Source organism: Leucoraja erinacea, chromosome 1, assembly GCF_028641065.1.
Source record: "Leucoraja erinacea ecotype New England chromosome 1, Leri_hhj_1, whole genome shotgun sequence".
In the NCBI taxonomy this organism is placed as follows: domain Eukaryota; kingdom Metazoa; phylum Chordata; class Chondrichthyes; order Rajiformes; family Rajidae; genus Leucoraja; species Leucoraja erinaceus.
Genome location: NC_073377.1, coordinates 127,319,247 through 127,345,701, shown reverse-complemented (window position 1 = coordinate 127,345,701; position 26,455 = coordinate 127,319,247).

The window sequence follows — 26,455 nt, the reverse complement described above, 5'->3', positions numbered from 1 at the left end:
CATCCTAAAGATCAGTCTGAAGAAGCGTCTCAACCTGAAAAATCACCCATTCCTTCTCTCCAGAGATGCTGCCCGTCCCACTGAGTTACTCCAGCATTTTGTGTCTACCTTCGATTGTTTTTCTACCTATCAATTCTTTCCTATCCATCCTATAGTCGGATGAATAGAACTATGCAATAATTCAGCTATGACCTAACCAATGTTTTATAAAGTCTAAACACGTAATGTTAACTATATCTTTATCTCCACAAATATTGACCCGCTGAGTTCTTCCAGAAGGGTCTGGACCCGAAACATCACCCATTCCTTCTCTCCAGAGATGCTGCTTGTGCCGTTAAGTTACTCCGGCATTTTGAGTCTATCTTCGAGTTCTTCCAGCAGTTTGCTTTCTGTTCTAGATTCCAACATCTGCAATCTCTCGTGATTCCAATGTTCCAAGATATTTCTATTTTATGCTCCTTATCTCGACGAATATAGGAAAATGTACCCCATGCCTGTATAACCATTTTTTGGGGGGTGCGATGCAATTTCCACTGTTGGATAGCTGGTGACTGTCTGTTCAATCTGAAATATGGGTGTGAAGTTTGTGGCACTGCGAGCGTGTAAATTGTGATGGAGCATATAAAATGTATGCATGTCATTGTGAAATGGGACAGAGAAAATGTCCCTGTCCTTGACTACTGCAAGGTCATTGATTCTCATGACTGCTTTGAATAGTCAGGTGCTTGGCTCCTGCCTTTAATGTCTAGGATACTGAATTCCCCCATTCCCTTCTCAGTCGGTGTCTGGAATGCCGACTGGTCCATACAGATTAGCACACGGAGTAATGCCCCATCAGTGCATCTCGTGTAGCTTTTGAAAATGATAGAGTCTGCATTCTCTCTCTTATACTTTGTTTCCTCAGCTGGTTTCAGTGACCATACAGCTGCCGTCATCTGCTCCAGACACAGGCTAGTTTTAGGCGGCAAAAGCTAAATTCACCTAAAGCCTTCCACTCAAAAACATGAGACCACCTCCTGTAGCATCGGGCAAGTGAACAGTACAATTTAGTTTAGCTTAGAGATACAACATGAAAACAGGCCCTTCGGCCCAACGAGTCCACACTGACCATCAGTCACCCATTTACAGTAGTTCTACGTTATCCCACATTTTTATCCATGTCCTACACACTAGGAGCAATTGTACCAAGGCCAATTAACTTATAAACCCACACTTCTTTTGAACATGGGAGGAAACAGGAGCATCCAGAGGAAACCTATGTGATCACAAGGAGAACATGTAGACTCCATACAGACAGCATCTGTGGTCAGGATCAAACCTTGGTTTCTGGCACTGTGAGATGACAGTTCAACCAACTGCCCCACTATGCTACTCTAAATGGTTATAGGTTCTTCCAGTTAACAATAGGGAGATATTGGAATTAGCATGCATTGTACTGAACAGGGCAGGGCTTGTTAACCAGCATAATAGTTTACCAATGATTTGCAGCTGATCAATTTTATCATTTTATTTGCCCCTATTTTTATCTCCCTGTATATAATATACCTTTTCATTCTTCGCTAGTTAGAAAGCCTATTGGATGAGCAGACATGTGTTTGTCTATTAAATATTAATTTTCACCTGCTTACAAACTAATGGTAGGCAGATGTAATGGCCCAGATTTTCCAAATGCAACTGAATTGATTCAGGATCAATTATGAGAACTAGGAAGTTCTGCATGCCCACAATAACTCTCACAACTTCTACAGAAGTGCCACAGAGAGCATTTTATCAGGAAACATCACAGCATGGTTTGGAAACAGCTCCGTAGGACTATTAAATATTAATTTTCACCTGCTTACAGACAAATGGTAGAGAGAGATAATGGCCCAGATCTTGCAAATGCAGTTCACAATTAATCCTCCTACAAAACATAATCCCGACCTGAAAAAGCCTCTCTTGCCAACTGAAGGCACTCTGGAGTCCAGCAATAAGACAAATGATTATGTGCACAAGCCTCGCCTCTTACACACCCTGGGCTTTGTCAGCTTACAAAGCTTTCCACCTTTGCTAACAAAACTACTGCAGTATTTAAATCTTTCCGAATTTAACTGACATTGCAAATGAAAATGAAATAAATATATATTTTTTTAAAGTACAGTGGAAATGTTTTCGAGAAATTTGAAACCTCCAGAAAAAAATGATATTTTTTTAATGTAAAGTCACACCAGAAACATTACCCACTCTCTTTTCACTTCAACATGGACCCACAGCAGATGCTGGGATATCAGATTTTATTTCAGTTTTCATTATTTCAGAAATTCCATGTAATTTTCTCATACCACAATTTGCTTTGCAAGCTTGCAACCTGAAAATATATGACCATTACCCTCTAACTGAGGTACAGGCTGATCATTCTGGAGTAAGCCTATTCTGCAACAACAACACAGATTTATTGATTCAAGAGCCCAGTCATTTTCCCAAGCTCTGCCACTTTTACAAAACACCATAACAAGACAGTTAATCACCAGTGACACCAAACTGCCACAAGCTGCTATAGTTTTAATACCACTGTTTAAATGCAAAAGTGTTCTATGATGAAATAGCCTCCATTAAATTTCTTCCTCCTAGCTAATAAAAATCTCATTAGTGCTGTTGACTGGAGAATACTGAATCAGCATTTCTGTTCATCTCCAAATTCTTATTCCTGTATACTAGCATCCCAAAATCTTTAAACAAAATCTCAAACCAACAAAATCATCCATCACAGTCTTAATTTCTAATTACCCTACATAACAGCTACTTATTTCCTATTCTATACACGACACAATTTCAGAAAGTAATTATTTTTAAGATTAAATTGTGGTGAACTGTTTGCAAACTGCATATTTTGAACAATTTCCTGATATGATTCACCTTAAAGTAGCTTGTATATTGTTATACATTCATTCTTAAACTATGTTTGAATATTACTTTTTCAATCAAATAAAACTGACATAATAGGATAATTAGATCAGGCTGTTCATTCCGGCTCTAAATTAATTTCCTTTTCCAGTAAATTTGCCAGAACCTATGTTCCACAGCTTTCAGGTTTTAATTGCAGGTATTCGGGAATATAATTTCCTGAAATATGAAAGATCATACTTCTCTCCATAGAGAGCTATGCAATATACAACACCGAAACAAGCCCTTTGGCCCAACACACATGCTGACCAAAATGTATATTTGCAGTCATTCCATTTGCCTGTGTTCAAGAATGTCAAGTGTCAAGAGTGTTTAATTGTCATATGTATTGACATAAAAACAACAATATTCTTACTTCCAATAGGACAACAGGCCTGTAAATGCAATACACATGGATAATAAAGGAGAATACAATATGTTACTAACCACAATACTATTACGAAAAAAAGTCCTCAACGCCCAAAATGCAACTAAAGATAGTTCATAGGGGTTCATAGTTGAGTTTAATGTTGTGAGGTTTTCAGGTGCCTGTTGATTGTTGGGAAGAAGTTGTTATTGAACTTGGTGGTCAGAGTTTTCAGATTCTACACTCCTTTCCAATGGTAGGAGTGAAATGAGAGCATAGCCAAGATGATGTGGATCTTTGATGATATTGGTTGCCTTTTGAAGTAGAGCCTCCTATGGATTCGTTTGATGGTGGGGAGGTCAGTACCATGATGGAACAGGTCGCGGCTACCATGCTTTGTTGCTGGGCATTCAAGTTGGCAACCCAGACCGTGATGCAAGTTGTCAATATACTCTCTACTGTACACCTGCAGATGTTCAAGAGATTATTTGTTGAATAACCCTGCTCATGGAAATTAATTGTGTGTAGAATGGAATATTTTATCCTTGGATGACTTGGCCTAGATAGAGTGAATGTGGAGATGATGTTTCCTCTGGCGGGAGAGTCCAGGACCAGAGGCCGTAGCCTTAGGATAAAAGGACATACTTTTAGAAAGTAGATAAGGAGTAATTTATTTCGTCAGAGGGTGGTGTATCAGTGGAATTCATTGCCACTGAAGGCTGTGGAGGCCAAGTCAATGGATATTTTTTAACACGGAGATTGAGATTCTTGATTTGTAAGGGTGTCAGGGGATATGGGGAGAAAGCAGGAGAATGCGTTGGATGGAAAGATAGATCAGCCATGATTGAATGGCAGAATAGACGATGGGCCGAATGGCCTAATTCTGTTCCTAGAATTTATGAACGTGAACATCGAAAATTATATGTGTTCATTTGTTAGTCTTTCAGACAGGCACATGTTTGATTTTGTCTTGAATATACATAAGGCACTTCCTCTGCAAACTATCTCAGGTATTTAGTAACCACCACTTTCTGATATAAGATTTTTTTAAGATTAGGGCTGCACGGTGGAGCAGTAGTAGAGTTGCTGCCATACAGCGCTTGCAGCACCAGAGAGCCAGGTTCAATCCCGACTGTGGGTGCTGTCTGTACAGCGTTTGTACCTTCTCCCCATGACCGCGTGGGTTTTCTCTGAGATCATCAGTTTCCCAAGACGTACAGGTTTGTAGGTTAATTGGCTTGGGTTTGTAAACTTGGTATGTAAATGTAAATTGTCCTTAGTATGAGTAGGCTTCTGTTAATGTGCGGGGATCGCTGGTCGGTGTGGACTCAGTGGGCCGAAGGGCCTGTTTCCACGTTTTATCTCTAAATTAAACTAAATTATGTCCTGCAAAAATTCATCATTTCCCATGCCCTCTAATTCTGTAATCCTTTGCCAATAGAAATAGTTCTCACTGAATTTCAATATCATAAACCTAACAGCCCATAAGATCTTTTGACAGTTGCCAGAAAACATCAGGGAATCCATTCACTCTGACCTCAAGCCTTCTTTCCTGATGTGACTTGACTAGTCAGTTCCTATTAATCTTGTCATCTATATTCTGTCTTAAAGTGCATGGCCTTACACTTGTCCATGTTCAACAACTCCATAGCTGTGTAAATTAAACTCATTAATATATTTTTAAAACCTGCAAACTAATAATTTGGAATATTACAATATTCTAAATATTTTCAACATTCACACAAATAAAATAACCGAATCCTTAAAAGCATTGATAGATGATTTCAAGTCAAGATCCTATTTTTTAAAAATTTGCATGCAGTAGCCAACTTATTTTAATAACTTTTCCAATTCCAAAGTCATTGTGGGCATTCTGATTGTTTATTCATAGTTAAATGTGCATTTAAGAAGGGGGGGAGCAGCAGGGGGGGGGGGGGGGGGGGGGGGGGGGGGGGAAGCGGGGGAGGGGGGGGGGGGGAAGGAGAGGGGGGGGGAGAAGGGGGGGAAAGAAGGGGGGAGATGGGGGGGGAAGGGGGGGAGGAGGAGAAGGGGGGCAAGCGGGGGAAGGGGGGAGAAGGGGGGGGGAGAAGGGGGGGGAGAAGGGGAAGGGGAGAAGGGGAGGGAGGGAAGGGGGGGAGAGAAGGGGGGGGAGAAGAGGGGTGGGGGACGAGAGGGGGAGAGGGGGAAGGGGGGGAGGAGAGAAGGGGGGGGAGAAGGAGGGGAGAGGAGAGGGGGAGGGGGGAGGAGAGAGAGGGGGGGGGAGAGAAGGGGGGGAGAGAAGGGGGGGAAGAAGGGAGGGGGGGGAGAAGGGGAGGAGGGGGAGGGGGAAGGGGGGGAGAAGGGGGGGGGGAAGATGGGGGGGAAGGGGGGAAGAAGGGGAGAAGGGGGGGACGAAGGCGGGGGGGAGAGAAGGCAGGGGGGAGAAGGGGGGGTAGAAACTTTTAAAAAGCCAGACAACTTTTAATAAGCCAGAGATACGCAGCTGAGAAGTTCGGCGGGCATTTAACATTATCGGTCGATTATCAATTGCGTCTGAAAACATGTGCTTACGTTATTTTTCCCTAATGTGCCAATGAAAATGACCGGTCAGCAAAGGCGATTAACTAAAACTACCTACGACTACCTCGACTACTTATAACTACACGGCGACCCCACTACAACACCTACGACTACAGGATTATCGATTTTCTCCATGGCGACCAATTTTTTTAACATATGTGGTAACCATACTGAGTCTGCAACTAGTTCCCAGAATGCGGGAACTCCTCGCCACCTTGAAAAAGACTCACCAGAGACCACCAGCGAGCAAGTGGGGACCATGTGGCAGAGTCTCCTGTACTCGCCTAAAAAGTCGCCTAAGTGGGACAGGCCCTTAATTAACCTACAAATCCGTAAGTCTTTTGGATGTGGGAAGAAAATGGAGCACCTGGACGAAACCCATGTGGTCAGAGGGAAAACATACAATTTCCATGCACCAAGCTCCTGAGGTCAAGTTTGAGCCCAGGTCTTTGGTGCTGTGAGGCAGCAGCTCTACCAGCTGTGTCAATGTGCCATTGTGTGTGGCCTAGAAGTGAATTTGGACATGAGCCATTCTAATGCACCAACTTCCTTTGTCCTTCCAAGTTTTGGGAGTCATCAGCTGGGAAACTATTGAAAGAGGTTTGGGAAGTCTCTATGCTAATCAACAACCCAGCTTTGACATGATGATCTTCTAAGGTTCTTGAGTGTTATTGAAGATGCACCTTTCAGACAATGGGGAAGTTGTCCATCACACCATAATATAGGTGGCAAAGAGGGTTTGGAATTAACAGATTAATGATTTACCACAGACATCCTGTGGATCTTTTACTGAGGTTATGCCTAACAATCAAATGAACCTGGAGTAACTCGGCGGGTCAGGAGCATCTCTGAGTCTGAAGAAGGGTTCAAACCCGAAATGTCACCTATTCCCTTTCTCCAGAGATGCTGCATGACCCACTTTGTTACTCCAGCATTTTGTGTCATCTTTCGATGTAAACCAGCATCTGCAGTTCCTTCCTACACAATCAAATGAACCTGATGGTGAAACCTAACCCAATGATCATTATCCACATTTACTCACTAGCTTTGGGTGGTAATTAAGAATCAGTTTATAAGAATAGTGACAACAGTAATGGCACAAGCCATTATTTATGCATGTGTTAAAGCACTTTCAGATGAGGATCATGTCTTATTGGTAATATATTGTTGCCATAGAATATTCTGACTAGTCTTGTTGGGTTTCTTTGCTGCTCATTAATGGCAATCATTGAATATCAAAGGGAGTCACCATATCCATATTTGCGGGGTTTAAATCTTTTTTGCCATTTGTTAACAGAAGCTGGAAAACTCCACAGGTCTTTCCCTTTCCTTTTCTAATGAGCTGATTTGCTGCTGTGAAATTCAAAATGATCACCCTGACAACTGACCTTATGAAGGAAGAAAAGTCATAGATAAATCTGGCAGAGTTAAATGAGGTAGTTCTAAAGTAAAGTTCTGGTGACTGATGTGATTGCCCTACAACTCCAATTGCTATCCTCGGTGCTAGATAAGGACAGTGACCACGATTCCTTCACAAAGATATTTAAATTGTGCCTTGAAGTGAAGGACAATAACTCACCATACACTTCCAAAATGTGCCTCTACATTGTGCCATGTGATCGTTGACGGGCAAGATTCGGATCTATATATTTAAGAAAGAACTGCAGATGCTGGAAATATCGAAGTAGACAGAAAATGCTGGAGAAACTCAGCAGGTGAGGCAGCATCTATGGTGACGTTTTGGGTAGAGATCCTCCTTTAGTTCCTTCTCTCCATAGATGCTGCCTCACCCGCTGAGTTTCTCCAGCATTTTTTGTCTACCTTCTGATCTATATATATTTCCACAATCAAGGAAGCATCATAAAATGTCCATACTATCTTTGAATGGTTGACTCATCCCCCCTCCCCCTCCTCCTCATCTCCTCCTCGACCCTCCCTCTCCTCTACTCTCCCCCTCTCCCATCTCCCTTTCGCCCCAAACAGCAACCAAATTCCCTTTTGCACACAATGCAAGTGGTCAGAAAAGTTTTTGGTCATAAACAGGTAAGTAATGGGGCTGTACCACTTGGGCGACCTTATCTGCGAGTTTAGAAGAGTGTCTTCAACCATCAAACTCACAGCATGGTCAACATGTGGCCCTAGGAAGTCCTATGAGGTCGCTGGAACTCTCCATCATGCGCGAGGGAAGTTCCCGGATACTCGTGGCCTCAACTAGATGGCGGAATATTTTTCAGCATGTTGAAAAATTTTCCGCGAGTAAAATTTGGTCGGCATGGTTTTTTTGAACTCGTAGTGCGGTGGAGTGGGGTCGATATTTTGTTACAGGCAATCGAGGGCAGCCATAGGCAATCTCCTTCGCTGACCGGGCATTTCAATTAACTCATTGGAGTTTTAAGGATCAAGGAAAACTGACCGACAGGTTAAATGCCCGCTGAACTTTATTATACTTCTTAAAAGTGTCTCCCCTCCTTCTCCCCCCTTCTCTCCCCTTCGCTCCCCCTTCTCTCCCTCTCTCCCCTTCTCTATCTCCTTCTCTCCCCCTCTCTCCCCTTCATCCCCCCCCCCCCCCCCCCCCTCCCCCCCCGCCCCCCCTCGCACTCCGCACTGCACTCTAATGGACTTACCGTTACTGTGGCAGTTGTTTTACCTTCCTCTTCATTGCGGGTGTGAATTTCAGACAGCACTCCCCCTGGTTTACCTGCGCCCCCCCCCCCCCCCCCGCTTTGCGATGTGTTTGTGTGTGTGCGCTCGGTCGATCCAGCTCGCGGATTCACCGCAAACGGTCGATCCAGCTTGTGGCTTTCCAGGCGAGTGGCCTCGAGCTTGAAGGTCGAAGACACTCTTCTTAACTCGCGGATTTGGTCGTCCAAGTGGGACAGCCCCTTAACTGCGGGGAATGATAAAGATATAAAATTGAATATAATGTGCGCGACTGTCACCGGGGATGTGATTAAGTTAGAGAGAGTGCAGAAAAGATTCACCTGGATGGCTTCTGGTTTGGAGGGCTTGGGGTAAAAGGGGAGATTGGATAGGATTGGACTATTTTTTTCTGGAGCGAGGGGGTGACCTTATGAAGGTTCATAAAATTAGTTGTCATAGATTGGGTAGGTGGACAATGTAGAAGGGCAGTCTAAAATTAAAGACCATAGGTTTTAAGGTGAAGAATTAGTGATTTAAAGGGGATCTGAGATATGTTTTTCACACTGATGGATACATGGATTGAGCTGTCAGCTGGGAATCAAGTACAATTACAAGTATTTTTAAAAACATTTACATGCATGTATATGAAAGGTTCGAAAAGGTTTAAAGGAATATAAGCTATACAAACGCAGGTGGGATTAATTTAGTTGGCATGGATAAGTCAGGCTAAAGGGCCTGTTTTCACACTGTTTAACTTTATGCCTTGGACAAAATGTGTAGTCGGAACTGCAGATGCTGGTTTATACCGAAGATAGACATAAAAGGCTGGAGTAACTCAGCGGGTCAGCCAGCACCTCTGGAGAAAATGAATAGGTAATGCTTCGGGTCAGAACCCTTCTTCACACTGAAACCTTTTAGCATCAAGTATACCATGGGTTGGCAGGAATTGAGGTAGACACATGATTAAGTGCACGCTGCCGGAGGAAATGCAGGTAAGCTTAGTCTTTTGCAAATGCTAACGTAAGATTCAGTTCACTAGTCAAGTTATGCTACAGTGCATGTAACTTGTGGGCCTTGAATGAGTGAAGTAAATGGGTTTTAGATTAAAAATATATTCATCAAAAGTACAAGTATATTCATCATTAAAGAAAAATAAAATTCTGACTGTCGTGCCTCTAAAAATGTTGTCAACAAACAGAACAGTTTTCCAGCTGTAATCCAGTCATCTTTTATCATATCTACATTATTTTTCCACTGTGAGTCTCAGAGTGTGCTAGTTAAACCATCTTATTAAAAATAAATCATTGGCAATTATGTGCAGAGAATGCTTATATACTCAAAATTGGACTGAGACCATTCAAGTGTGTTCAATTCCAGTGATGACAAGTGTTCCAACTTAGTGCACAGCCCAATTCCCTTCTGGCTTTCCATTGAAAAAAAGGGTGATTTCTGTCCAATTTGCACCTTGGATTTCATTATTTCTGTCATCTTAGCATTTTGTTACTCATAAAGATATCTACTCCTTTATCACTTCTGGTATTTTGGGTTGAGATTTTCCATTTTGGGCAGATGCACAGTTAGGACATGCATGCATCTATTCACTTTCATTTTAATAGTCCGAGTATTTGGTGTATTGAGATGCTTTTAAAATAACTTGTGAAATTCTGTAGGTATGGGGAATATAGAACTTTTTTCAGCAACACTACAGATTTTCACTGCCACTCGCATGCTCGATCCATTAATAGACATTTATTCATTAACTACCATATTGTTCTGAAAGGTCAGGTATCAGACTTAAACATAAATACTGCAATGACCTTCTCTGAATGCTGTGTAATGGTAAAATTTCAGCCATTGTACTGTGACAGAAGGATAGATAGTAATTTTGCAGAATAAATGTACCTCACGACTGCCATGTTAATTGTAATTAGTATTGCAGAATTAGCATGATCTTTTTAACACAATCTTAAGAATTAAAAGCTAACCTTGTAACTCTATTAATCTTCTCTTTCCGATTCAAACATTTCTCATCCAGTAATTTTTCATTTGAATTAAATGTTTTCTACTAACCATCAATTTGAGTTCTACATTCCTGAAACATTGGTGTGCATGTTTGAATTCATGCCCTCAATGTGTACGCTCTCGGTCAATCTAGATTTAGATATCTATACTCATAGATATCTGTTTGAAGGCTATTCTGTAAGTTAATAATTGGAGCAGGATTGGCTTCTCATTGCAAAGGTATGTTTTTGAATTTACTGAAATTCTTCTGCACTTTTTCTTTCTGCTCATCTTCAGCACAAGGGGCCAAGCGGGAGCTCAAAAAAAATCTCTGAGTAAATCATGACTTTACTTTTGCCCAATGATGCAGTTCACAGAGGCCTGGCCCATGAAGATATATATATATTTCCTCTGCTAGAAATCTTGTAGCAGGCTTTCACAGCAAATAAACCCAAGAGAACTGATGTTCACAGCATTTATTTGGTCTTTAAGACCTCACAGTGTGTTTGAGTACAATGGAGGTTGTGCTGCATAGAAAGAATTAGATGCCAGGGTTTAAAAATATGATGCCACATGGGACAAAGGATTTTTGCTACAAACACTGATATAGAGCTACCTTTTAAATTGTTTCCCTGGGCAAAATGCAAGTCAGACTGAATTCACAACCTGTCCTGTGTGCTTCCTTTGACACCTAAAGGTTCTTGATGCAATAATGATGGGCTAATCGCTTACCTGAGGTTACTTTCAAACTTAATTCCACTAATGAAGACGTTTTAAGATAAAATATTGCCCCCCAGCCACCGAAACTATACCATGGTTTCTAACTTCGTGACAGGCAAGAAATCAGATCCTTGTAACATTTTATGTCCTTTGAGAATCTCCAAGGTAACAAAAATCCATCAAGAATAATGGTATTGGTGTATGCCTGGAGGGCAACTATCTTATTTCTTACTTCGAACAAGGATTCTGCCTGGGCTGTGCAATTGAAGCATACCCTTGCTCAGCACCTCTGCACCGCTATCAACGAAAAATGTTGCTCTTGTATAGTTTCATGCTCTATTTAAGGACACACATTTTTCGCGCAGCCTGCATTTCTGGATCTAACCATATGTGTCATGGCACCAATAACCTGCCAGTATTAATGGACCCACATCTGTAGTGCAGATGTTTCAATTTTGTGTCCACTGTCTATTTACCTTACATCAAGCAGTCGAACAGGTCAAGCATGTCATAATAATCATTCAAACAATTGGAAAAATATTTCTTGAAAATAAATTATTAGGTTGGAATAAAGATTACTTTGATTTTAAAATGAAACTTTTAAAATTCAGCATTGCCATTTAGTGGTGTTACTATTATTATTATTTGTATGCTTTCAATTGACAGGAAGGTAATTTAGGACATTCTGAGATTATGAAATGTGCTAGATAAATTATTTTGTCTTTTGTTTAACACGTTCGTAGATAAGTACTACATTTTATTCAATTAATATTGATGCATCCAAGTGGAAATAGTGAGAGATTGTAGTTTAATCAAGGAACATTATAAACAACAAACATTTTTTTTTCAGATTCAGGATACTTAATTCTATTTTCAAGATCTATCACATGGTTATTTGAACATTTTTATGCATTAAAACTAAGGATAGAATGGCAAGCTGTAATGTTGATGCTGCAGAGAAAATACATGTTTGTAAACAAATTCATGCAAAAATAATGTTACCTGCATAATGAAGTGCTATTAGCTACCTGCATTATGTTTGAATAATCACAGGACTCATTTCTGCCTCTAAACAACCAAAAACAGATTTTTTTAAATCAGCATTCAAGAAGATCTGGCCCATTACTTGGTCATTTGATTAAAAAAAGGTGATTGAAGGTCAAACCCAGATTTGGCATACAAAACATGGTTTACAAGGTTGCTGGGAACCCTGCCCTCATACATATCTGAGACCTGAATTACAACAATAAAAATCGCAAGCCATTGGAAAGATATCACCAATGCTTTATTTGCACAAAACTCCAAATTCACTGAAAGGATAGTGAATCTTCGTCAGTGTTCTCTCCCAAGCCAACATGTCCAAGGTCGAGGCTCTAGTTACAGTACACTCAGTTTGTTCTGATAAACAGGCCATGGCATTCACAAGCTCATCACTAGACATACAGTATATAACAGACAAGCTTCTGTGAGCTCCGTCAAGTGAAAGAGTGAACTAAGGAAAATGTTATGAATGTGCTCAATGCTTTCTTGAAAAATGCAACATCACAATTGACTCCTGGGAATATCTGGAGAGAACGTTCGGGATAGCACTGAGAACCTCAACTCAATGCAGAAGGAGCACACAGAAACCTCCATTGCTAATGGAAGAAATGCTCTCTTAGAATCTACTCACGTGACTGCTTGCTTTGTCAAGAATCCATTGCCTGGCCTGTGAAGAATCTCTGGTTTCCACATTGTCCATATCAGTCAACTCAGAATGCAAAAAATCCTGAAAGAGATGCAAAACCTACCTAAGGAGTTGTCACCGAGAAGGAGAAGGAAAGAAGGTAGATGAAAAGGTAGAAGCCATACATTTGGCTGTGAGAATAAGAAATGGTAAAAAAAAAACACAATAATGTATTTTCAATGTTGCATTCACTTATCCAAGGCTATTTATTTCTATCCACATTCATTTTGAAATATATCTATGCATAATTGTTCTATGTAGAATGGCCAAACCCCTCGTCAGAAAGTAATAATAAATTCTACACTTTCCCTCCCTCCCTTCTTTCTCCTTCCTCTCTCTCTTTTCACTTCTCTCCTTCCCTCCCTCCCTTCTTTCTCTCCTTCCTCTCTCTCTTTTCCCGTCTCTCCTTCCCTTCCTCCCTTCCCTTCTTCCCTCCCTCCCTTCTTTCTCTCATTCCCTCCCTCCCTTCTTTCTCTACTTCCCTCCATCCCTTCTTTCTCTACTTCCCTCCATCCCTTCTCTCCGTCCCCCCCTTCTCTCCTTCCCTCCCCCCTCGCACACACACAACTAACACACACACATCACCCACAGACAACTAACACACACACAAACACACGCACACACGCACGCTCACACACGCGCACACACACACACACACACACACACACACACACACACACACACACACACACACACACACACACACACACACACACACACACACACACACACACACACACACACACACACACACACACACACCTAAGTTAGGATGGGGTAGAAGCCCAAAGGGTAGGATGGGGCTGAAGTCGAATATTTAATGCCTCGACTGGTTTTTCACCAATAGTTAATGGTTTTCTAGGATCTAGTTAATCAGTTAAATTTTTTTCCATTTCACAGTCACTAAAATAAGTGGTATTGTAACTATGTACTTTTCAAAGGAGATCTACACATTTTGTTTGCTACTTGTAGACTTACATGTATGTAATTTTATATTCAAATGTAGCTTAGATCTGTTTGGTCCATTAACTCACAGGCACCTTTTAAGCGCACATTTTGATTACTTTCCATTCTACCATAGAATACCATTATACCATTCTATAATAGACTTTATTTGTATTTCTATGATTCTACAGACCTTGGCTGGGAACCTGGGGCTCACCAAAATTGTTCCCAATTTGGCCCCGCACCTCCTAAGGCCAGCCCTGATCTATGTTCTCCAGAGTTGCTGCCTGATCTACTGAGTGACTCCAGCATGTTGTATAATATCATATATTCCTGCTGCATAGTGGGTTGTACATTGTAATCCGGTTCATCCACTAGTTTAGTCACAAAGATTTACTTCCTGTGTGTGGCTCTTTGAATGAAATAAATCAATCTGATTGTTAATGAAAGTATATTATGAATACACATAATATACATCATGTGCACAATGCTAACGAGCTAGGCTAAAATCTGAACACATAAAGTTTGGGGAAAAAACAAAATGAATGTTTCCAATAATCTCTGGAAATTTAATTTTGCTTGTTTCATCTCTGCTTATAATGCATTGAGGGTAATCAAATTAAGTCACCTGTGAGCTGCTCTTTTCAAAGAGATTTGTAGCAGTCATTTCTGAATACATCAGAAAAACTGCCTAATGTAGAAAGAAAACCGATCTTCACAGGCTCAGTTCTAAAAGCCTTTGATGACGTAAAGAAAATATTTTTTATTTTCTGTACTCCAGCAGTGACATTTTAAATCATGGTACATCGAATACAACAACGTATTAACTTTAAAAAAATCATTCAGGTGATGCCATTTTATTACCTATCTTCATTCCCTTATTCATTAACCTCTGCAGTCTTTGTGGTGAAGGCTGTTAGGTGCATGTCTCAGAATTTGCTCACTGTGAAGATGAAGGTAATATGTCCACCATTCTACTTGTGTGTAGACAATGGGATCAACAATGCTCAACCAGCAGGCATAAATATTATTTTAATTTGCGCCTCTAGTCGTGGGCCAGAGATTCCAAGGATTCAGGGGAGTTGTGACATTTTATTCATGAAGGAATTGTAGAAATGATCATTTATTTCTATGTATCTAAAAATTAACATCAATGGGTCTTGGACTGTGTTGCTGTACAAAATCATTACATTTATTACAAATTTATGTAAATAGTAGGTGAACCATTTAAAAATTAAAGTACATATACATACTGCCAGATAGTTTTTAATTTGACTGATGCCTAAAGCATGCCCAAAGGCAAATGAAAACCATTCCATTAATAGGAATAAGACCAATTAAAATTATTCAAATGTTTCCATTCTTTTGAATTCTACTCATGTGTGGTCTTTTCTTTCCTCTCCTTATTTGCAAAGAAGAATTTGTATCACCTCTCTCTTGTTTACAGCTCTCAGTGTTATGTCACTGTCTGAAGAAGGGTCTCAACCCGAAACATCACCCATTCCTTCTCTCCAGAGATGCTGCCTGTCCCACTGAATTACTCCAGCATGTTGTGTCTATCTTCAGGTTGAACCAGTTCCTTCCTACTCATGTCACTTTGTTCACTTGAGCAGAGACATTTCTCCTCTTCAGTCACTTAATGGGACTTGTATTATTGTGATTGAGATCAAAAGGAGGTTGCCTTTCATTTACCCTGGGTGAAGTCACCCGATTACCTACTTCCACTGATGCCACCGATGAGATGTGAAACACTGATATTAAAGTGTTTCCATCTTGTCACTTAATAATATTACACATCATAATGTTGTTTACAACGTGATTTGTTTATCTCCCGCTCATTCATAGCTTAGATACCTGCTACATAATGTCTCTCTATATAATGACAATGCTGCTTTAATTAAATATTTACAACAGAAAGCCTGTATGCAAGCTAAGAGTGTATGCCACCACTTCTGTTATCCTACTATTCTGGCAAAAGAAAACATCTCCAAAATGTAATCATCACCTACGTGAACTAAAAGTGCACTAAAAATTATAATTAACACTGAGTCAGATTATTATGATTTCCTTTGACATCATTTTCCGAACTGTAATATTCTGTGTGATTAATCATGGGATACTGGTAAAACGATAATAATGAAATAACATGGCAAAATTATTTTACGATGATTATGTTGAAGAAATCTACCACTGCTTCTCTTGTAAATATCCAGCAAGCTACCTTAATAGCTCAGCTAGTAACTATGGGAAGACGTTCTGCCTCTCATGAAGAGTTGTAAATTATTGCTGGGACATAGTAAACTCACCAAGCTGTTTCAACGTTTTCTGTGGGTTTTGAAGCCAAGTGTTAGCAGGTTATTCATCCGCGGATGATACTGGAGGTTGAATATCCACACATATCCACATATAAATACTTACAGCAGGGATCATTAGCTCAGGATCACTACTAATAAATCCGCCGAGCTTTCTGCTTTGCCGTCCAATAGCACTGAGGCTGATTGACATGTCCCAACTGAAAGTCCACCAGATATCAGCCAGCATCCAGGGATTGAAGTTGAGTCCCTTTTCTATGTGGCTTAATTACTCTCTGAACAAAGCTATTAAGGGAACCTTTTTTTGTGGGGATTTATAAAACTGCTCTCTGAACAGCTGCCAATAGAAATCACATGTTCTCCTGAACCCATGATACTTAGCAAGTGTAAGATTACCTTTATATTCACTACATTAATGGATAGTAAGGGTAAGAAACAATATTTGAGCAAAAGCTATTCTTTGCTGAATATAAATAATAGTATGTTGAGGCAACATAACCTTGTCCTTGCATTGATACAGAATGAATTTTATTATAAACTAGACTAAGTGGGACCCGTTGGGTCCCAGCTTCACACGGGAGGGCTGGTTCCCCAATGCAATATTCCACCTCTGCACCAATTCTAATATTGCTGGCCAGTGTGTGGCGGGTGGGGATGCTTTCTGGAGCGCTAGTATGCGTGTTGTGGGTCAAAGGGACTGGTTTCCAGAGGGCTAGTGTGGACATTGTGGGCTGAATGGATTCTTGGGCTGGCAGCACAGTCACTCTGGCCGGGCAGCTCAGTCACTCTAGTCGGGCAGCTCAGTCACTGGCCGGGCAGCTCAGTCACTCTGGCTGGGCAGCTCAGTCACTCAGGCTGTTGTGCACTGAAGGGACTGGTTTCCAGAGGGCTAGTATGGACATTGTGGACTGAATGGATTTTTGGACTTGCAGTTCAGTGAGTCATAGAAACATAGAAAATAGGTGCAGGAGTAGGCCATTCGGCCCTTCGAGCCTGCACCGCCATTCAATATGATTATGGCTGATCATCCAACTCAGTATCCTGTACCTGCCTTCTCCCTGATACCCCCTGATCCCTTTAGCCACAAGGGCCACATCTAACTCCCTCTTAAATATAGCCAATGAACTGGCCTCAACTACCTTCTGTGGCAGAGATGGCTGGTGGGCTGGCAGTTCACTAAGTCATGGGTGGTGGGCTGGCACTTCAGCTACTTACATCTGGTGGGCTGGCAGCCCAATCACTCATGGCTGGTGATGGCAGTTCACTCAACCACCCTTCACCCCCCACTCTGCTCCATGCCATTCCCCTCCTCCACACGCATTCAGTCCAATTCCCCTCAACCTCCCCCCCCCCATGCACTCTTAGTGGCTCTCCGACAGCACAACTATTCCTGCCTATTAGGTTACTATTGTGGTGAAGAGCACGCAGGCATGGCAAGTGGTAAAATGATTTATTAAAGTTTAAAATGTGAATGACTTAAAATATAACAACAATTTAAATGTTAAAGATGAGATTTATTAAGTTCATTTTTGTTGTGTCTCTTGCTGTGTTCTGCTGCTCACTGCCCCTTGATAACACTTTGCTTTTGATATTAAAAAATAAACAATTTTAATATAGAGAGATTAAGCGGTCAAATTTTAACACAGAAAATCTGAGAATTTACCTCAAAAGTCATCATGGAGTACAGGCCGCAAGTCCAACCTCACAGCACTCAAGCAGAGTGCAGGCTGAAAGTCCGACCTCACAGCACTCCAAGCCAATTTCACAGCATTTCAAGCAGAGTGCACACACATCCACACACACACACACACACACACACACACACTCACACAGACGCACACACCCAAAGACACTCATACACACGCAGCCAGATGCACACAGACAGACACACACACACAAAGACACACTCACACAGAAATACACACAAGCACAAAGACACACACACACACTCACACACATTCACAAACACATACACACACTAACACACACACAAACACACACACTCACACAGATACTCAGACACTCACGCAGACACACACTCACAGACACACATACAGACACACAGGCAGACACTCATACACAGAGACACAGTCAAACACTCACACACATACACAGACACTCACACAAACACACACACTCATACACAGCCACACACACACATACACAGATATTCACACAGACACTTACACAGACATAGACACTCACACATACGCACGCACATACAGACGAACGCACACACACATTTTAGAGACCCTTTTTGCAAGCATTTTTAGAACGAATAGACACTTTTTGCAAATATTTTAGAACCAATAGAGGCACTTTTTGCAACCATTTTAGAACCAATTGAGACTTTTTGCAACCATTTTAGAAGCAAGAGACTCTTTTTGCAAGCATTTTAGAACCAATAGACACTTTTTGCAAGCATTTTAGAACCATTAGCGACATCTTTTGCAAGCATTTTAGAACCAATAGAGACACTTTTTGCAAGCAATTTAGAACAATAGAGACACGTTTTGCAAGCATTTTAGAACAATAGTGACAAGTTTTGCAAGCATTTTAGAACCAATAGACACTTTTTGCAAGCATTTTAGAACCAATAGACACTTTATGCAAGCATTTTTGAACCGATACACTTTTTTTCAAGCATTTTAGGACCAATAGGAACACTTTTTGCAAGCATTTTAGAAGCAATAGAGCACTTTATGCAACCATTTTAGAACCAATAGGCACTTTTTGCAACCGTTTTAGAACCAATAGACACTTTTTGCAAACATTTTAGAACCAATAGCACTTTTTGCAACCATTTTAGAACCAATAAAGACACTTTTTGCAACCATTTTAGAGAACCAATAGAGACACTTTTTGCAACCCTTTTAGAAACAATAGACACTTTTTGCAACCATTTAAGAACCACATTAAGGGCACTCACAGTTGAGTAGACACATGTTCAGTGTTATTCACAGCTCAGAGAGACATGACCCTCTGGCTTCATCCATCTTGCGATGAAGAGGCACACCACTTCCGGGTTTTATAGTCCCCCCACCCCTCCCACCAGCAGGGGCAGCAGAGAGAATGGCACATTTAAAAAAAACAATAATATCTCTCTGATTTTTCATCGATGGGAAAAATCCTCCCGTCCCGGCAGGCAGAGGGGGGCTCTGAGCGAGGTGGCCAAAAATGACGGCTGTAGGTGTTGGCATTCTCTCGGAAATCACACCACAGCGAGCCAAAAGTGGTCAAGATCCGACTTTTGGTAATATAGATATGGCTGTACAAGTTATGGCAATGAACATGACTGCAAATTTTTAGTAAAGATCTGAAGAAGCAAACTAATAAGCCATGTCAACAGTAAGCCTCAGCTAGACACAGTACCACTTCTCGGACAAACGTGGTAACTACTTTCGGATGAACATTTAGAACATAGAACATTGCAGCAGCAGTACATAACCTATGGCACACAATGTCTGTGCAGAGCATATTGCCAAGACCAAATGTTATCTGCCTCCACATTTTCCATATCCTTCCATTCCCTGCATATCCATGTGCCTATCCAAAAGTATCTTAAATACCACCATCATACCTGCCTCACCTACCACCCCTCAGCAATGCATTCCAAGCACTCACCACCCTTGGTGTAAGTGTCTTGCCCTACATGGAACAGCATGAAAATAGACCCTTCGGCCCAACTTGCCCACAGTGACCAACATGTCCCATGTACACCAGTCCCACCTGCCTGCATTTGGCCCACATTCATCTAAACCTATCCTATCCATGTACCTGTCTGAATGTTTCTTGAAAATTGAAATAGTACCTGCTTCAATTACCATAAGCTTGTTCCATGCACCCACCACCTTTTATTTAAATGAGTTACCCTTCAGGTTCTTATTTAGTCTTTCCCCCTTCACCTTAAACCTATGTCCTCTGGCTCTCAATTCCCGTCCTCTGGGCAAGAGGCTTTGGGCATTTACCCGATCTATTCCTCTCACAATTATGTACACTTCCATAAAGCCACCCCTTATCCCCCTGCTCCAAGGAATCGATCTCTAGCCTGCTCAACCTCTCCCTTTAGCTCAGGCCCTTGAGTCCTAGCAACATCCTCATAAATCTTCTCTGCATGCTTTCTAACTTGACAATATATTTTCTATAACATGGTACCCAAAACTGAACACAATACCTTAAATGTGAATATACTCTAAATAATTGATTTTTCCATCCTGGGAAAAAGGAACAGATGATAGTATAAATGTGGCCTGGTGGGTCACTATGATTCTGTTCCTGCTGCATTAGGAAATCAGAAGATAGTCACAAAAAGTTGGAGTAACTCAGCGGGACAGGCAGCATCTCAGAATCCAAGCAGAGTGCAGCCAACAATTTGTTTACAATTCTTTCTTTGCTGTGAACCATTTTTGTTCAGAAACTTGGTAACATTGCATCAAATTTGCAAATTTCAATAGGTTCAGTCCAACGTGTTAGCCTCCACCATTATTATTATGTTTTAGCTGCTTTCACAGTTAAAGCATGATGTTAATATTATGGTGATTAACATTATGCAGATAAGAGTTTGTCTTGGCATTATGCTCAGCAGAGATATTGTGGGTCGAAGGGCCTGTACTTGTGCTGTAATGATCTATGTTCTATGTTCTCAGCAGGAGAATCAAGTGAACAGAGCACAAGATAAGGTCTCTCTTGATTTTAGTAACAGGAGGTGAGGCTAAAATTATTTCCTGACTATGCATAATTCTTTCATGCTTTGAAAATCTCAACTTAAGTTTTCTATGAGCCTCTAAACTAAACTAAACTAAACCTAATAATTAAAAAACAAAAGGTGTGCATGGTGGTGCAGCAGTAGAATTGCTGCCTTACAGCGCTTGCAGCACCAGAGACCAGGTTTGATCCCAACCACCAGTGCTGTCTGCACGGAGTTTGTACGTTCTCCCCGTGACCACATGGGTTTTCTCTGAGATCTTCGGTTTCCTCCCACACTCCAAAGATGTACAGGTATGTAGGTTAATTGGGTTGGTGTATATATAAATTTTCCCTATTGTGTGTAGGATAGTGTTAATGTGTACAGTGATCGCTGGTCGGGGCGGACACGGTGGGCCAAAGGGCCTGTTTCCGTGTTGTATCTCTACACTATCAGTTATTGTGGGTTAATTTATCTAATGTAACTTTGGCGGTGACATGCTGCCATTAGAGACTGACAGGTTGGAGTAGGTTGGAATTACATTACTCCCAAAGAGAAGGATGTTCTTTAGCCAGTGGTGAATCTGTAGAATTCATTGCCAATGACGGCTGTGGCGGCCAAGTCTTTGCGTATTTTTAAAGCGGAGATTGAAAGGTCCTTGATTAGTAAGGACATGAAAGGTAATGGGGAGAAGGCAGGAGAATGGGGCTGAGAGGCAAAATAGATCAGCCTTGATTGAATGGTAGAGCAGACTCGATGGATCGAATGGCCTAATTCTGCTCCTATGTCTCATGGTCTTATGGTCCAAATTGCCATGTGATTAGAGTCAGACAAAAGCTCAAGGCTAGGGAGACCTATATTTTCCTTGTGGGGGTTAAAGTGGTGAGAGGGTGGTTAGTGGAGAGAGGAATGACACTCTCAAATTTCATGGCCAAGGTACACTCAAATGAAAATGAAACTTTCTTCATTTAAGAGTTCTTCTTCTTCTAACTCTGCTTCCTTGCTGTTTGGTGGGAACATCACAAAGCCTGCTTTGATGGTTAAATGGAACCAATTAATCACCAAAGCTCAACCTGGAAATTTAAAGGTTTCCTTCTATTTTGGTGCATGTCCTTCATGCCTGCCCAGAAAACCTGGTTTAAATGGCCACGTGGTGGAGAGGCACAGCTGGTAAAGCAGCTGCCTCATGGCACCAGAGACCTGAATTCAATCCTGACCTCTGGTGCTGTCCATGTGGAGTTTGCAATAATCATGTCTTGTCTTCCCATTGATTGCTTAGCTCTCTGAGTGGAAATTGTACGAGAATTTACTTAATTTTTGTTCCAAGACAAAAAGAAGCCATTCATCCCATTGGCTGCATGCCATTGCCGGGAGAAACAGTCCCAATCAGCTGAGAACTCAACAGAGGAGGAAAAAGGGTTAATTAAGAGGGGGGAAATAGAGCATGAAAGAAAGCTTGTGGCGAATATAAAAACTGACTCTAGATATGTGACGAGGAGACCATTAGTGAAGACAAATGTAGGTCCCTTGCAGTCAGAAACAGGTGAATTTATAATGGGAAACAAGGAAATAGCAGACCAGTTAAACGAGTACTTTGCTTCTGTCTTCAATAAGGAAGACAGAACCAAACTCCCAGAAATACAAGGCGACGCGGATCTAGCGTGAAGGAGAGCTGAAGGAAACTCACGTTAGTCATTAAATCGTCCTGTATGGGTGTTGTACGCCATCCTGTATGGGTATGGCTGCCCAGCCTGCAGATGTCCGTTTTTTTTCTCTTTTATAACATTTTTAGTTAGTTGAGTTTTTTGTTTTCGGAATTTGCACCTTTTTTATGTGAGGTGGGGGGAGGCTGGAGGGGGAAACTGCTTTCTAGGGTCCCTACCTGGTCGGAGAGGCAGCTTTTCTCCGGGCTGCACCGTCGACCCGTCCTCGCAGCCTACCAGCGGGCCTGGAGCGGCGTTTCCTGAGGGGACCGCCCAAAACCTCAGCTTCGGCGGCGGCACAGCGCTGGAGCGTTATCGCGGAGCGGGCAATGCTTGCCCGGGTCGCTGCGCTGAAGCTCCGGAATGCTGAGACCGCAGGTGAACATTGTGGAGCTGAGGGACTGTGGTGCGGCCAACCATGGGTGGCAGCGCTGACTAACATAAGGAGCCTGGGATCTCTCGCCGAGATCGCCAGTTGCGGAGCCTGACCAGTGTGGCCTGTCGGCTTCGGAAGCCGCGGCCTCCGGTAAGGAAGCGGCCATTCCAGGCACCCCGAGCCACTGAGAGGGTTCTCCCAACGCCGGAGCACCATCACCCGGCAAAGAAGGGCCTGGAACATCGGCCCCCATGGCAGCGACTACGGAGGCCTCAATAGGCCCGACTATGGGTGGACAAGGGGATGGGGCCTGGATTTTGTGCGTTCCCTCATAATGGGAACCATTGTGGGGAGATGTTTTTTTTGTTTATTGTTAAATTCTTTAATGTTGTGTCTTATCTTTATCTGTGTGCTGCATGGCAAGACAAATTTCACTACACCAATTGGTGTATATGACAATAAATGTCCTTTGTCCTGTATCTTTTGTGTTGGGTAAACTGTTGGTACTGAAGGCAGATTAGAGTACTCAAGGTGGCCCCAGAAATCGTGGATGCAATGGTGATCATTTGCCAATGTTCTATAGACACTGGATCAGTTGATGTGAAAGAATTAATGGTCAAATCTAATAGTCAAATCTAAAATGGTCGTTCTTCTACAAAAGAATGATCTAGTAGAACAAAAGAATGGCTCGGTGCCAAGTCTGAATTACTTTGTAAATTATATGGAACACAATATAGAGGACAGGTTTTCTTTTCATTAAAGACATTAAGATGGCAGCCTGCGTGATAACATGTGCTTCTTTTCAAGGTCATAAAAAAGCCAAGATTGAAAAAAATAGCTGACGTTCCAGAGATAAGTAATAACTTGTTACTGGATGAGCTTGATTTGGACCCAGCTTTTCTATATTCTGAAAGGCTATAAAATGTTTCAGTCATGCCATATTCAGACTGAGTAGGAGTGTTTTACTGATAAGAAAAATGTATGATTATGCGAGCTTTCCTTTGTTCTGTGAGTGGAGCCCGAGAAGCACTGAGCAAATTTGTGCTCATTGTAGATCTTTGCCATTTCCGTCTGACAAATCAATTAAAGATTGCCATGGTTTAACCTTTAACAGTTTTTGTTGCTATCTGCTTTTTAAGAAACAAACTTTGACATTTGGCTGTAGTCAGCAGGATCTCACTGGGACCAGCAACAGATGACTGAGTAAGAGGGTGCAGGTGACCAGGATCTGAAGGGGAAAAAACGGAGCTCTAGTCGGAACCCTTGAGCCTCCCAAAGAAGCTCCTGGTAAAAAAACTAAGGTCCCTCAGTCTGTTTATCTGGTTCCAGAAGCAGATCCTTAGAAGCAGACAGCGAAGGTAAGATCACTTGTATAAAGGATTGGCTTGTGTTTTGGAAATTATTAAAGTATTGGTCACAGCAGACTACAAAGTTTTTGTCACTAATGTGTATTAGAAAGAAAAGGTGTCTTGAAAAGATGTGTATTGAAAAGATAATGTGTCTTGAAGAGACAGTGTTTTGAAAAGACTTGTAAATTTGCTACCAGAGAGAGTAGCCAGGATTGGCATTACAGACTGCAAAGGTTTGTTACAAATAAAGGATTGGGCTTAACATGCTGAAAAAATTGTGTTACAATTTGTGTACTAAGAAGTGATTTGGAGATTGGATATACAATTTCGATAAGAGTGACAGAAAGGCGGCTGTACAACACATGTGTTATTTGTGTCATAAGAACAACAAGGATTATAGATTATAGAGCTGCTCTCAGCTGTGGACAAACTTGGGGACTTTCCCTGTTTCAGCTGGAGGTTTTTGCTTTCTGCTGCTTGTTTTTGATTGTGACTGTCTCTGGGGCATAACTTGGAGCTGAGCTGCTGGGGTGCCTGGAGCTGGTTTGTGCCACTGTCAGGATGGCAATGGCTGGGGCGTGGCCGAAAGTCCAGAGCTGCGCAGCGGTGGTATCAGCGGCGAGTACGAGACCATTTGAGCATGAGCCTCATGTTGACTTGGATTGGGAAGGATTCAGTATCTCGGTCCAAACTGGGCCCCAGTGGACCAGGAGGGCAATTACGAAGGGCATGAATGACCTTCTTGAGAGGGGGGCTATTGTCTCTTCCGAACTCGAAAGAGGAAAGGTTGAGATGATACTAAAGACCCGGAAGGATGTGGCCCTAACGTTGGAGAGGGGGATCTCAGTGGGGGGGGTGCAACATACAGGTGGATCCGTGGGTGTCCAGGGTGAGACCGGTTCTCCTGTGGAGTTGCCCCACATGTATTCTGGATGAAACACTTCTTCCACACCTGATTAAGATTGGGGAGGTGTGGTCTAAGTGCTTTAGGCTTATGCACCCCGGGGGTGACGCGGAGGAAAAAGGGATCTTCAGTTTCAAGAGGAGGATGGTCATGAAGGTGGGTGAGGGGGAAGGCGCTGAGGGGAGCTACAAGGTGAAGTGTAAGGGTCTCCCTAGAACCGTGCGTTGGAGTTGGGGAAAGGCATGGTGTCAAGTGTGCGGTTAGTTTGGACATCTCCGTAGGGAGTGTAATTTTCATGGGGGCACGGCTAGAAGTGCTAGCGCAGCGGACCAGGAATGCACTGCTGGCCCATCCGGGGTGGCTTGTCATGCCTCGGTGGCGCGGGGTGGTACTACTGACCCGGCTAGGGCTGCCAGCTCCACCTAGGTGATCCGGGTCGGCAGTAATAGCACATCTGTTGCAGCAAATTCCTACTTGGGGAGCCGGGGCAATGATGGCCCCCTCCCCCCAATGTCCTGAACCTGTGGTGGTCGCTGATGGCGAGGCACAGGGGGAGAGTGGAGAGGGTGGGGAGGAATGAGGAGGAGGAGGAGGAGGAGGAGGAGGAGGAGGAGGAGGAGGAGGAGGATGAGGAGGAGGAGGAGGAGGAGGAGGAGGAAAAAAAAAAGCCCACCCAAGTGAGGCAAACGCAGGCGGGTGGGCACTTGCCTACCTAAGGGGGCACCTGTCAGCTCCAGTGAGGTCAAGATTGCACCTGCCGTGGCCCAGCAAGGAGCTGAGGTGGTTCAGATGGGGGCAGGGAAGGTAAAACGTAAAACGTAAAGTGGCTGGGGGTAGTGTGGAGCCGGAAGACCCTTCCTTTATGGAGGTCACCGTACTGCCGCATGTTAGCGGGGTAAAAAGGTGGCATGGGACTGGCGAGGAAGAGCAAGGGCTTGGGTCCAAAGCTAGGGGGATGCCTTTTTCAAGACCTTCCACCACTGATGGGTGGGTTGCACTTGAACCCGAGAGGGACCAATATCTTGGCAGGGAGATTTGCAAAAGGCTACTGTGGAGACTATAAACTAGAATGGTGGGGGGAGAGACTCAAATAGCGAAAGCTAGTAGTCAGTGTGTGAGGCAGGAGGCAGAGAAGGGTAGCACTCGGACACAAAATGTAGGGGAGAAAGAAGAAAAAGATAATAAACAGAGACTACGAGGGGGGGGGGGGGGGGGTTCTTAAATGTGTATATTTTAATGCTAGGAGC